The sequence below is a fragment of the Xiphophorus couchianus genome, chromosome 7, assembly GCF_001444195.1.
Source record: "Xiphophorus couchianus chromosome 7, X_couchianus-1.0, whole genome shotgun sequence".
NCBI classification, from domain to species: domain Eukaryota; kingdom Metazoa; phylum Chordata; class Actinopteri; order Cyprinodontiformes; family Poeciliidae; genus Xiphophorus; species Xiphophorus couchianus.
The window spans coordinates 37,119,385-37,131,732 of NC_040234.1; the positions used below are offsets into that span (position 1 = coordinate 37,119,385).

General features: G+C 45.5%; 1 protein-coding gene across 3 annotated transcripts in view; it reads right to left on the reverse strand.

Moving 5' to 3' along the window:
* dpp10 (dipeptidyl peptidase like 10) overlaps nucleotides 1-12,348 on the reverse strand; it is a 78,105-nt gene that overhangs the window by 29,011 nt on the left and 36,746 nt on the right. The window lies entirely within an intron of this gene.

Here is a 12,348-nt window from a genome sequence, read left to right on the forward strand (position 1 = left end):
TTTCCCCAGTTCACCCTCGCAGCGGACAAAGTAGAAAACCTTTCTGTGATCTTGGTTAAAACAGTGACATCTTGGTGATCTTTTATAAAAAACAACAACATCGTCAGCATAGGCAGATAAAACCACATTGTTCTTAAAACCAGGTAAATCCAGACCATAAACACTTGAGCGTATTTTCTGGAGGAGAGGTTCCAGGGAGAGTGCGTAGAGCATCCCCGAGAGCGCGCAGCCCTGTCGAACGCCTCTACACACCCTAAAAGGAGCTCACAGGCTACCGTTGATCTTCAGCACACTCTCAATGTCACTGTACAGAACCTGGATCTGGGCAATAAGACCCTCGCTGAGCCCAAACCCCCTCATGGTTTTCCAGAGGAAGCTGTGTTCAACGCGGTCAAAAGCCTTTTCTTGATCTAGTGAAATCAAGCCAGTTTTTAGACCCAATGAACCAGAGACCTCCACAACGTCCCGAATGAGGTCGATGTTATCCTCCATGGACCTCCTGGGGACGCAATAGGTCTGATCCCGGTGGATGACCTGCTCCATAGCTTTCCCCAGCCTCGTGGCCAGGACCTTGGAGAGGATCTTATAGTCGGTGCAGAGGAGGGACACGGGGCGCCAGTTCTTTATCTCCTGCAAATGCCCTTTTTGGGCAGCAGGGTGATGACCGCCCTTCGGCAGGACAAGGGGAGTGAACCAGTGTGCAGACACTCGTAGACGTCGAGCATGTATTGGGCCAGAAGATCCCAGTAGGCCTTGTAAAACTCAACCGTGAGCCCGTCAATGCCCGGGGACTTCTGGCCCTGCATACTGAGGAGGGCTGTGTGGAGTTCCTGGATCCCCAGGGGGCGCTCCAGGCCGGTTTTGGTCTCTTCGGAGACCTGAGGCAGTTCACAGCAGAACTCCTCTAAACGTTCCTCGTTCTCCTCATATTCGCTGTGGAACAGAGAACGGTAAAACTCCACAGCCCTCCTCCTGATCTGCCCTGGTTCACTCAGTTGCTGCCCTGTGTCCGACAGCAGAGAGTGGATCTGCTTCCTCTGCCCGTGTTTCCTCTCCAAGCTGAAAAAAAAGCCAGAGGGAGCATCCATCTCCGTGAGGTTCTGGATCCGGGACCTGACCAAAGTGCCTTGGACTTTATTCTCCAGCAGGTTTGCTAAAACTAGCCGTTTAGATCTGAGAGCTTCAATGTGCTCTCGATTTCCTGTGGATTCACTAAGTTGTTCTAATTCCACGATGTTCATCTCCAGATCCCTGATAGATCCGGTAATGTCACGGGTAACATTGATAGTGTGCTGCTGACTCAGCAGTTTTATCTGAACTTTCCCATGGTCCCACCACTGTCTCAGACACGTAAAATCGGACTTTCTTTGTCTAAAACCAGTCCAAAAATAACCTAAAATCTCCTTAAAACCCTGATCATAAGTTAAAGCTGAGTTAAAATGCCAGTAAGCGCTTCTAGGTAAAATGTTTCTGATAAAAACCACCTAAAAGCAACGAGTGATCGGTAAAAGCCACCGGTAAAATCTGGCATGTTTTAAACACATTAAAATGATGTTTAAAACAATAAAAACGATCAAGTCGAGCTAAAGAGATTCGGTTTTCCTTAATGTGGGACCATGTGTGCTGCCTGGAGCCTGTTCATCCTCCTCCATACGTCCACCAGGCCGTAAGACGAGACCAGTTGACCCAGAGCATGTTGGGCTGCTGGATGCGGCTCTGCATGATTACGATCTAAAAACCCGTTTTCTGTACAATTAAAATCCCCGCCTATAAAAACATAATCCTCAGACCCACAATCGCCCAACCTTTCCCCAATTTAAAAAAAACGCTTTTTCTCTGCATTAGTGATAGGAGCATAAATATTAATAAAAACCATGTTAAAATGATCAAACTTTGCTCTGACTAAAAAACACCTCCCCTGAAGGACGTGTTGAATTTCTGTAGTGTTTGGGGTGAAAGCTCTAGAGAACAGGAAGGCCTCGTCCTCTGGGAGGTGCTGTGGTTTAACATGACCTCCCCCTCCACTCTCTGCTCCAGTCGGTTTCACTCAAAATCATCACTGCGAGTTTCTTGTAAATAAATGACATCAATTCTCTTTTGGTTCAGTGTTTGATAAATTAAAGCCCGTTTCTCAGCCTCCCTCGCCCCGTTAAGATTCAAAGATGCTATTTTAAAAGAATCCATGTTGAGTAAGAAGCTAAAACCAAGACACCAAAAAACGATCAAAAATAATAAAATGCTACTGTGCATCATTCTAATCATAATTGTTTTCTGACTGTAGACATTATTTTCTTTAACCTAAAAACCTCCTGATCTGATAAACCTGATCCCTCTTTGTTCCTGATATGACGCCTTGCTGAGAAATAAAATAATCTTAAATTAGGAAAATAACTTTCAATTTTTATTCCTCCAAATCCTTTAGTTTGCTGTAAAAAAGTTCTAAAAGATTCTGCAGGGTATCTTGGTTCTTTACTGCTAGTTTGAGACACAGAAACCTCTCTGGTGTCAGAGAACCAGCTCTCAGCGTCGCTGCTGACCAGCCTGCTGACCAGCCTGCTGACCAGCCTGCTGACCAGCCTGCTGACCAGCCTGCAGCCAGCCTGCTGACCTGCCTGCTGACCAGCCTGCAGACCTGCCTGCTGACCTGCCTGCTGACCAGCCTGCTGACCAGCCTGCTGACCTGCCTGCTGACCAGCCTGCAGACCAGCCTGCTGACCTGCCTGCTGACCTGCCTGCTGACCAGCCTGCAGACCTGCCTGCTGACCTGCCTGCTGACCAGCCTGCTGACCAGCCTGCAGCCAGCCTGCTGACCTGCCTGCTGACCAGCCTGCTGACCAGCCTGCTGACCTGCCTGCTGACCTGCCTGCTGACCAGCCTGCAGACCAGCCTGCTGACCTGCACAGCATCACCACATTCCTCCTTTTGCTTCGCCTGTTTATCGGGGCAGAAGCCTCCAGCTCCATCACCTCCTCTGCTTCACCTGTCTCTCCCTCCACTCCAGCTCCAAAAACGACTCTACACTTTTCTGTCCATCCTTCTGTCCGTCAGCCTCCACCTCTCCTCTCCCTCCCTGATCTCCACACACTAAATACTCTTCATCGCCCCTCAGCCCCTCCTGCTCTCCCTGCACACCGTCTCTCCATTTCACTTTCACCCTCATCACCCCATCACGCCGTGCTCCCATCCGTTCCCACACATCCACTGATTTTCAAAGTTTTCTCACTGTCCACTACTGACTCCTCTTCCTCCTCCTCCTCCTCCTCGCTTAGCAGCAGTGGAACTCGGAGGGGTCGGTGTTATAGATTAACTGGTGGCGGCAACTGGGAGACACAGATGTTTGTGTGGGCGTGGCTTTTTAGGACCCCTTTACGAACCAGGAAGTAAGCAATGCGATAAGCTTAAAGAACTACAAATCTTTGCAAAATACGATCCGATTCCATAAGACAACCATTAAGATCTCGGGAATAACTAATTAGAAAGACTTTTATTGGTCTAACATGGCATGTTGCCTTATTTATTTTTTTACATTAATCTGCAAAATCACCAAAACAGGTAAATTACGCAGAATTTGTCCTGATTTCTGTGTTGCTTCAGAGGTTGAAACTCATCAAAGGAAGATGGAAAGATGCCATAAACAGATCTGAAAGCAAAGATTAATCCCTGAAAGCCACATAAATGTTGAAGACCCATGGGATTAAAATAAAATGTTTAAAAAGATCGACTGGCTGTTGTTTTCCACATCTCCCTCATATTGTATATTTCAATTAGATATCCACAGAAACTATAGCAAAATCTTTTTAGACACTGTTTTTGTAACATGTTATAGTTTATTTCCTAGTTCATTTACAGAAGACATGGCAGATCTATGTTGCAGTGTCATTTCTTCTTTATTGTTGATATTGTAATGACACCAACACCGCAGATGTAGTCCCGCCGAACAGAGTTTATTAAAATATTCCTGAGGCTGCAGCTCACGCCTCCAACAAACTGGTTCACTCAACTGATAGCTTCACTGCTAACCCAACTCTGAACTCTCCCCACTTCCAGTCCTGGTCCTGCCCTCCACCGATCCCCCGCCCACATGACGGGCCCATCACATGAGAGTGGGAGCCAGCGGTCAGACAGGGGAAGCCCATAACTCTACATATAACAAAAAGGATCACAATGCAACTTATAACAAATGCACATAACCATATGGACCCCAGCAGAATTACAACACAGAATTGTTGCAATATTTTTTCTCATAATTTAACTAAACATCTTTATTCTTTTCATCAAGTGACTAAAACTCAACTGTAAGAGACAAAAAACTATTGTCTTTTATACTTTTACATCAGAAACGGTTCAAATCTTCACTCAAACTGAGATTCTGAAAGTGTCACCAGTTAATCCAGGTTTGCCTCTTAAAGCGCAGAGTGTCTGATCGATCAGGATCAATAACAGGTGATTATTGGACTTTTGTTGGCCGATATAGTTTAGTGGATAAAACAGCTCTCTGAACTCAGCGACCAGTGGTACCAGTTCAGTTAGAGATTTAGTCTGATTTACTTTTTGGACCAGTTTATTTTACTGTCTAAAAAATAAAATCCACTTGCTGCCAACGTTTTGAAGGTAACATCGTTTAACAGGTTTGCCTGGCAAACTTTTAACTGTAAGGATTTTGTGAAATTACTAAATTGCACAGCTTTGCGTCTGCAGCCCAGTGAAGGTGCAAACGAAATAAAGTGGCTTCCATTAAATGAGCAAAGAATTAGTTTGTATGATATCAGAACTGTTTACATTTATTGACATGTTTGCAGAACAAGTCAGTCAATATAAGACAGAGAAAATGTAAAATAATCGTCATTATTCTAAATGCTGGGTGATGGTAGAAATTCTTACAGTTTAGCTCAGTCTCCTCCTGAAGTCTGGTATATTTTGGTGATATTTCAATATATTCTTGAATATTCCTTCACATACAAAGAATTATGATTGTTTTGAAGAGATCATAGAGAAAGAGACATTTTCTACTCTGTTTATTTTTTTTAGTATACTACATAGTTTTTGGTTCCTTTATTAGAAGGCTTAATCAATTTTTTGTGAGGTCTGTGTGTCTCAGACCTCAAAAGGGGGACTGTTGAGGAAAAATGATTATTTTTAGTGCTTAATACAGTTAATCTTACGGCATGTGTAAAAGGTATATTGAACATTCTTATTTTGAACAAATTTCTTAATTTGGAACAGGTTTGTGTTAAGGATTTAAAACTAAACCAGATGGGCAAGTATTCAAAGTGCAGGGACCGGATGCAGATCAGGGGGAATCTCTCGGTGAGGCTCCCGCTGTGTTGTCAGAGCACAGGAGGCCGTAAAATTAGCATCTCCTCCAGGGCAGTATCATTTGAGCCTGGAGGAGAGAAGCCTGTTTGGTTCACAGAAGATCAAAAGTCTTCCAGAAACCAACATCTGGGATGGTGTAAAACTGAATACAACATAGAAGGTTGAAACCACTAACATTTAATTTCTAAGACATTTTTCTAGGTACTAATAGCATGTTTTTATTGAAGATTGTATTATCTAATTGTAGAACTACTAATCTAGTAAATGATGAATGTATTTGAAAATTGTACTATCTGTGACTATATCAGAATCAAAGGGAAATTGTTTGAATGAAAATGTTTTGTTTAGTATTAGAAAATTGCTCAGGAATTATGCTAAATGGGGTTTTGTGAAGATAACCTTTCCTTGAACCAAAATTACTGGATTTAAGTTTCTCCTGAGAATTTATGAAGGAGAGATAACGGGAGAGACTTCGGATTCCACAGAAATCTTATCTCATGTTTTTCTTTACCCAAATGACCGTAGAACCACAGGGGGCCAGGACGCAGCTGTTGGCTCTTTTGTTGAAACAGGGAGCAAATGGCCTTTGATCTTTGGCGTAAATTAGGGGGAGTTCTAAGTTTCTCTGAGTGTCCAAGGTAGCTTCCAGTTGGTCAACCAGAGGTACGCCTTAATGGAATATATTAAAAAGAAAAGACACACCTTCAGTATAAGACTTTGTGCACAGGAGTAAAAATTCAGAGAGCTGCCACTATTTTGCTTTTTTGCATCAGCTCTCTCCAAAGACGCGTCTTTGTTTGTCTGTCTTGTCTGTCTTTGTCTGTATAAGGTAATGAATGTATTTCTCTGTTCCTCTGCAGCTTTGTTGTTGATTCATGCGTTGTTTTGTATGGGATTAAACTCTGTAACTCTGTGACGTTAACACGCATTGTTGTTTCCTTGTGGCCGCACGCCGCCCGCTGGGAGTACCTGGGATCTAGAGGAAGAGAGAGCCAAACTATTTTCCAAAGTTAATTTTTAAATTATTCTTCCTTAACAAAGTGTTAATAAATCACATTACAGGAACTTGAGAATCAATTCCAATATTTTTCCTGATCAGTGCTGGTTACCTGTCAACAAGATGGCGGCGCGCGTAGACGCAGCGGCTCTGTGCTCACCGACTCAAAGTTTGTCTTTTCCACTTTGCTGGTTAAAAACACCTACAAGCAACAGAATTTACTGGCCATTGGTCAAGCAATCGGGGAAAGTCTGTCACAGGAGCTTTTCCGTGTCCACAACAACATTCCAGTCGATATTGCTCGGATACCGGGCTCTCCCTGGATTACAATCCCAGTATCTACGACAGGGCGACGGCGCAGAGATCGTAAACAAAAGAGGGGGCGTCGCAGCGGCGTGTTAGCGAGGCCCAGGAAACAGCCACACAAACCACCGCTACCAAGCATCTTTCTCTCCAACGTGAGGTCTCTCGCTAACAAACTGGACGAATGGAAGCTGTGGATTGCAACTGACAACCTCATCCGGGAATGCTGCATTCTGTTGATCACGGAGACGTGGTTAAATCCAACCATACCGGACCCGGAGATCGAGCTAGCAGGCTACACAGCACACCGACAGGACCGATCAGCGAGCGCTGGTAAGAAAAGAGGAGGCGGACTATGAGTTTATGTAAATAACAGCTGGTGTACGAACTCCACAGCAGTTGTTAGCCACTATTCTCCAGGCGTGGAGTTCATCACAATTAAATGCAGACCCCGATACCACCATTCTACTCACTGCGGTTTACATAGCACCGGATGCTAACGCTAGCTCGGCCGTGGGACTCCTGCATGATACTATCAGCAACAACCAGAACAAGTACCCCGAGGCTGTTCACATCGTCTCTGGGGACTTTAATCATGCTGATCTGAAATCAGTCCTCCCCAAACTCCATCAACACTAAAGTGCACAACCAGGGGTGATAAAACTCTGGACAAGCTGGACACAAACATCAGACAAGCATACAGGGCTAAACCCTTAGCACACCTTGGCCAGTCTGATCACGTGCCCCTGCTACTGATCCCTGCTTACACCCCCTGCGGAAACGTGTCCCCAGTACAACCCGGACTGTCACCATCTGGCCTGAGGATGCCTCTCACCAACTACAGGACTGCTTCCAGAGAACTGACTGGGAGGTTTTTGCACATCGGGACCTGGAGAACTACACCTCAGCAGTCTTGGACTACATCAGGTTCTGCACGGACAATGTCACCAGGAACAGACTCATCAGGATCGATCCGAATAGGAAACCCTGGATGACTAAGGAGGTCCGGGGCCTCTTGAAAGCCAGGAACGCTGCTTTCAGGTCTGGGGACAAAGCACTCTACAGTTCTGTCAGAGCCAACCTGAGAAGAGGCATCTGCCAAGCTAAGGCATCATACAGAGGGAGAATAGAGAAGCAGCTCAGGAGCAACAACACCAGGCAGGTGTGGCAGGGTGTTCAGCACATCACAAGCTACAGATCCAGCAACCAGCCATGCAAGGAGGGAACCACTTCCCTGGCAGAGGAGATGAATATCTTCTTTGCCCGCTTTGAAGCGACACTTACCACAGCTCCATCACAGCTGCCTGTCCACAGCAGCTCTGCTCTCACAGTAGAGGAGTGTGAGGTGAGGCAGGTGATGAGGAAGGTGAACCCAAGGAAGGCTGCGGGACCTGACGGTGTGTCGGGACGGGTGCTTAAAGACTGTGCAGACCAACTGGCTGGAATCTTCACAAAGATTTTTAACCAGTCCCTGTCTCAAGCCACTGTCCCTCCCTGCCTAAAGTCCTCTACCATTGTCCCCCTGCCGAAAGAACCAACATCAACACCCTGAACGACTATCGTCCAGTGGCACTCACACCGATCATCATGAAGTGCTTGGAGAGACTGGTGTGGAGTCACATCCTCGCTGGCCTGCCTGCTGAGCTGGACCCTCTCCAATTTGCCTACAAAGCAAAGAGGTCCACAGAGGACGCTGTATCCACAGCACTTCATGCTGCCCTGACCCACTTAGAGAAGCAGGGGAGCTACGTCAGAATGCTCTTCGTGGACTTCAGCTCAGCATTTAATACCGTACTTCCCCAACGTCTGGTGTCCAAGCTAGCAAACCTTGGGCTCCCATCAGCCACCTGCAGTTGGATCCTGGACTTCCTAACAGGTCGCTCCCAGAGGGTCAGACTGGGCCCAAACACCTCCACTGCTCTGAGCCTGAACACCGGATCGCCACAGGGTTGCGTGCTCAGCCCACTTCTCTACACCCTCTACACTCATGACTGTATCTCCAACCACCTCAGCAACAAGATCATAAAGTTTGCAGATGACACGACTGTTGTTGGTCTCATCTCAGGCAGGAAGGGGGAGCTGGAGTACAGGGATGAGGTGAAGCGGCTGTCAGAGTGGTGCAAAGTCAATAACCTGCTCCTCAACACCTCCAAAACAAAGGAGCTGGTGATCGACTTCAGGAAGAACAAAACGGACATCCAGCCTCTCACCATCAGTGGGACCTGTGTGGAGAGGGTCCCAGTGTTCAGGTTTCTGGGCATGGAGTTGGAGGACAAGCTAACCTGGAGCACCAACACCAAGGAGCTGTTGAAGAAGGCACAGCAGAGACTGTACTTTCTGAGAATATTCAAGAAGAACCATCTCCCCTCAGACCTGCTGCAGGCCTTCTATCACTGCTCCATAGAAAGTGTGCTCACATACGGTCTGTGTCTGGTACGGCAGCAGCACATCTGTGGACAAGAAGGTGCTCCAGAGGGTTGTTAGGGCAGCAGAGAGAACCATAGGCTGCCCCCTCCCCACTATGGAACAGATTTACACTTCCAGGCTCCACAAGAAAGTTTTGGACATTTTAAATGACTCTTCACACCCTGGCCATGGTCTCTTCCAGCTGCTGCCATCAGGCAAGAGATACAGAGCAATAAAAACCAGGACAAATCGCCTAAAACACAGTTTTTACCCGATGGCAATCATGGCACTAAATTCAAAGGCATAAGAACTTCTGCTCTTGACATCACTTTGTTAAAAATGTCAATTCTGTTGCGACACCTCCAGGCGCTGCAACCATCTTCTGATGTCTAAGTTTATTTCTCATTTTGTACTATTTATTTCTTTATCTTTGGATATTATGTATATACACATAACCTGCATCTTAACTCGAGTCGAGCAAATCTCAATCTGGTTGTAATCTGTTGATGACAATGACAAATAAATCTTATCTTATCTTATAAGATAAGGTTTTTTTCAAGATGGTGCCGGCACAGCTGGCTGCTTGCAGACGCAGCTCCCGTCATGTGTGTTAATCTGTGTATATTTGCTGTAACCGATTAAGGATCCGTGCTTAAAGAACCCATGGATCGTCGGTTGGGCTGTCCGCGGTGGCTGGATGTGGTTCTGTCGCTGTTCTCCGCGTTCTTCTGCTGCTTTTTCTGCTCTTTGTTGTGGAGAACCTCGCCGAACGGAGTAGCGGCATTGTTTGCTTGCGTGAACGGCTGATTGTGCTGTGTGGGCCTCTGCTGCTGCCCGGAGACGGGCCTGTGGTTCCGGAGGAGTTATGGAGGAGACAACGGGGCTGCAGGTCTGGAGTAAAACGGAGGGAGAAGAGGAGACGGCACAAACCAGCGGTACCGGCGATTGTTGTGGGGAGTGTGAGGTCTTTGGGGAATAGGACAGACGAACTCACGGTGCTGGTGAGGACCCAGAAGGAGTACATGGAGTGCAGTATCTTCTGCTTCACGGAAACCTGGCTGCACTCGCTTATTCTGGACTACAGCGTGGAGGTTCCTGGATTTTCCCTTCCAAGAGTCGGAAGAAGAAGGGCGGCGGGATTGCACTTTATGTGAGTGAGAGGTGGTGTAATCCCGGTCATGTTAACGTGAAGGAACAGATTTGTAGCCCGGACATTGAACTTCTGGCTGTGGGAATGCGGCCATATTATTTACCGAGGGAGTTTACGTCCGCCATTTTGATGGCTGTTTTCATTCCCCCATCAGCTGATGCAGCGGTGGCCTGCGACGTCATCAGCTCTACCGCAGCCAAACTCCAGACTCAATACCCGGACATTGTTATTGTGTCTTGTCTCTTGTCTTGTCTCTATGCTGTAACTGCGAAGTAATTTCCCTGCTGGGATGAATAAAGTACTTCTATTCTATTCTATTATAAAAAGCAGAAACCTTCCACTTATTGTGGTTGCCTCATGTTAATTTCATGAGCTGGAATTAATTTATTCTGGTGAAGCTGAATGTGAATGGGATTGTCATGTTACTCATTGATCTGGTTTTGCTCCAATGTGATGTTTTCAAAGCGAACTCAACGCTGCTCTGTAGAAACTTGTTTTGAAACATAATTTTCACGTGCAACATTAAACATATTTGCTTCAAATGGAATTTATAGTAAAGTTTTGCAAACGGTTTTGTCACACAAGTAGCATTTTTAAACAGGCATCAACACAGCCACCTACAATTTAGAAACATCTGCGGTGCGCAAAGGTTTCAACCAGTTAATTTAGCCACCAGTTAATCTATAACACCGGTCCGGCCCAATGTGACCCTCCTGACCACAACCAAAACACTTCATGTTGGAAGATGTGGCAAACAAGATGTCATCAAAATCATCTATTCTGACATGAAAGCGCAAATTAAGTTCTTTGTGGCGTCGATTTAACAACATGAACAGAAACAACGTGTTTTAACAAAGGTGATTTACACCCGGATGGAACTTTTTTAATCGGTGACATCACCTTGCCGTGTGGAGACAGTTGTTTAACCAAAAACTCGTCATTAATGAACGGAGGGACCTTTGACAGAGTTACCTTAGTTGTGGCGAAACCTGTAAAAACAAGCCGTTAATAGAAATGTCCGCTTCCACCAACTGCTGAGCCTGTTCAACTTTCTCAACGAAACATACGGCAGCTCCACTCATTCGAGCTGCTGACCTAATGGACCTTACCACAGGGCCGCGTTTCATTGGCTGATGCCCATTCTACATGGTCGTCTCACAAACACACTTAGCTTCCCGTTAGCTAAGTACAGCATGATGGCAGAACTGATACAACTTGTACACCTTGAAGCCTGTCTGCTACACAGTCTTACGTTAGCTAAACAGATCAATATGCAATGTGTCTGTATCTGATATACACTAAAGATTTTATTTTAGCAGAAAAGGCTTTGGACTAAACGGTTACTCGTGTTAGCCACGTTAGCACCAAGTACAGCTAGTCAGTCAACCATCGCTGTGTTCAGGGAAGCTCTGATTAATAATCGAGAAATAAATATCAAGCCTGGAAACTTGATATCGTAACGGACTGAATGTTATGTTTTTACCGTCTTTGCTCGTCTTGCGGGGAGCAGGCGGTTGCCATGGTAACAGGTGTGCTTAAACTACAGAGAGAGAGAGTAAAAAGGTAGGAGTGGTTTTGAGTTGATCACCTGTTCAGGTTATTTTACCTTTGTTTCCCTTTGCTGTGGCTCATTACAGCCGCTGTAGTTTCTAAACGTTGGACTACCCAGATAGCACAGAATGATTGAAACAACATTGAATCAATGTCAGCCAGAAACATTGAATCAACGTTGAACGCTGACATTGAAACAACATTGAAAGTGGTCGGTGACTTGTATGTTGAATCAACGTTAGGGTTTCAACCATAACTGACATATCAATGTTGATTCAACCATCATCTGTATGTCAACTTGTATGCATATTTGTGTTGATAGTACATTGAATCAGTTATGAATCAATGTTGATTCTACATTATATCAATGTTGAGTCAACCATCATCTGACTGTGGTTCTGCACACATATGTCGGTTGATTCTACGTTTAATCAATGTTGATTCAACAGTCATTCGACTGTGGTTCTGCACACATATTTCGGTTGATTCTACATTGAATAGGTTAGGAATCAACGTTGATTCAACCTTCATCTGAACGTGGTTCTGCACGCACATTTGTGTTGATTCTGCATTCAATCAATGTTTATTCAACCATCATAACCATCATCCTGAAATAAACCACATA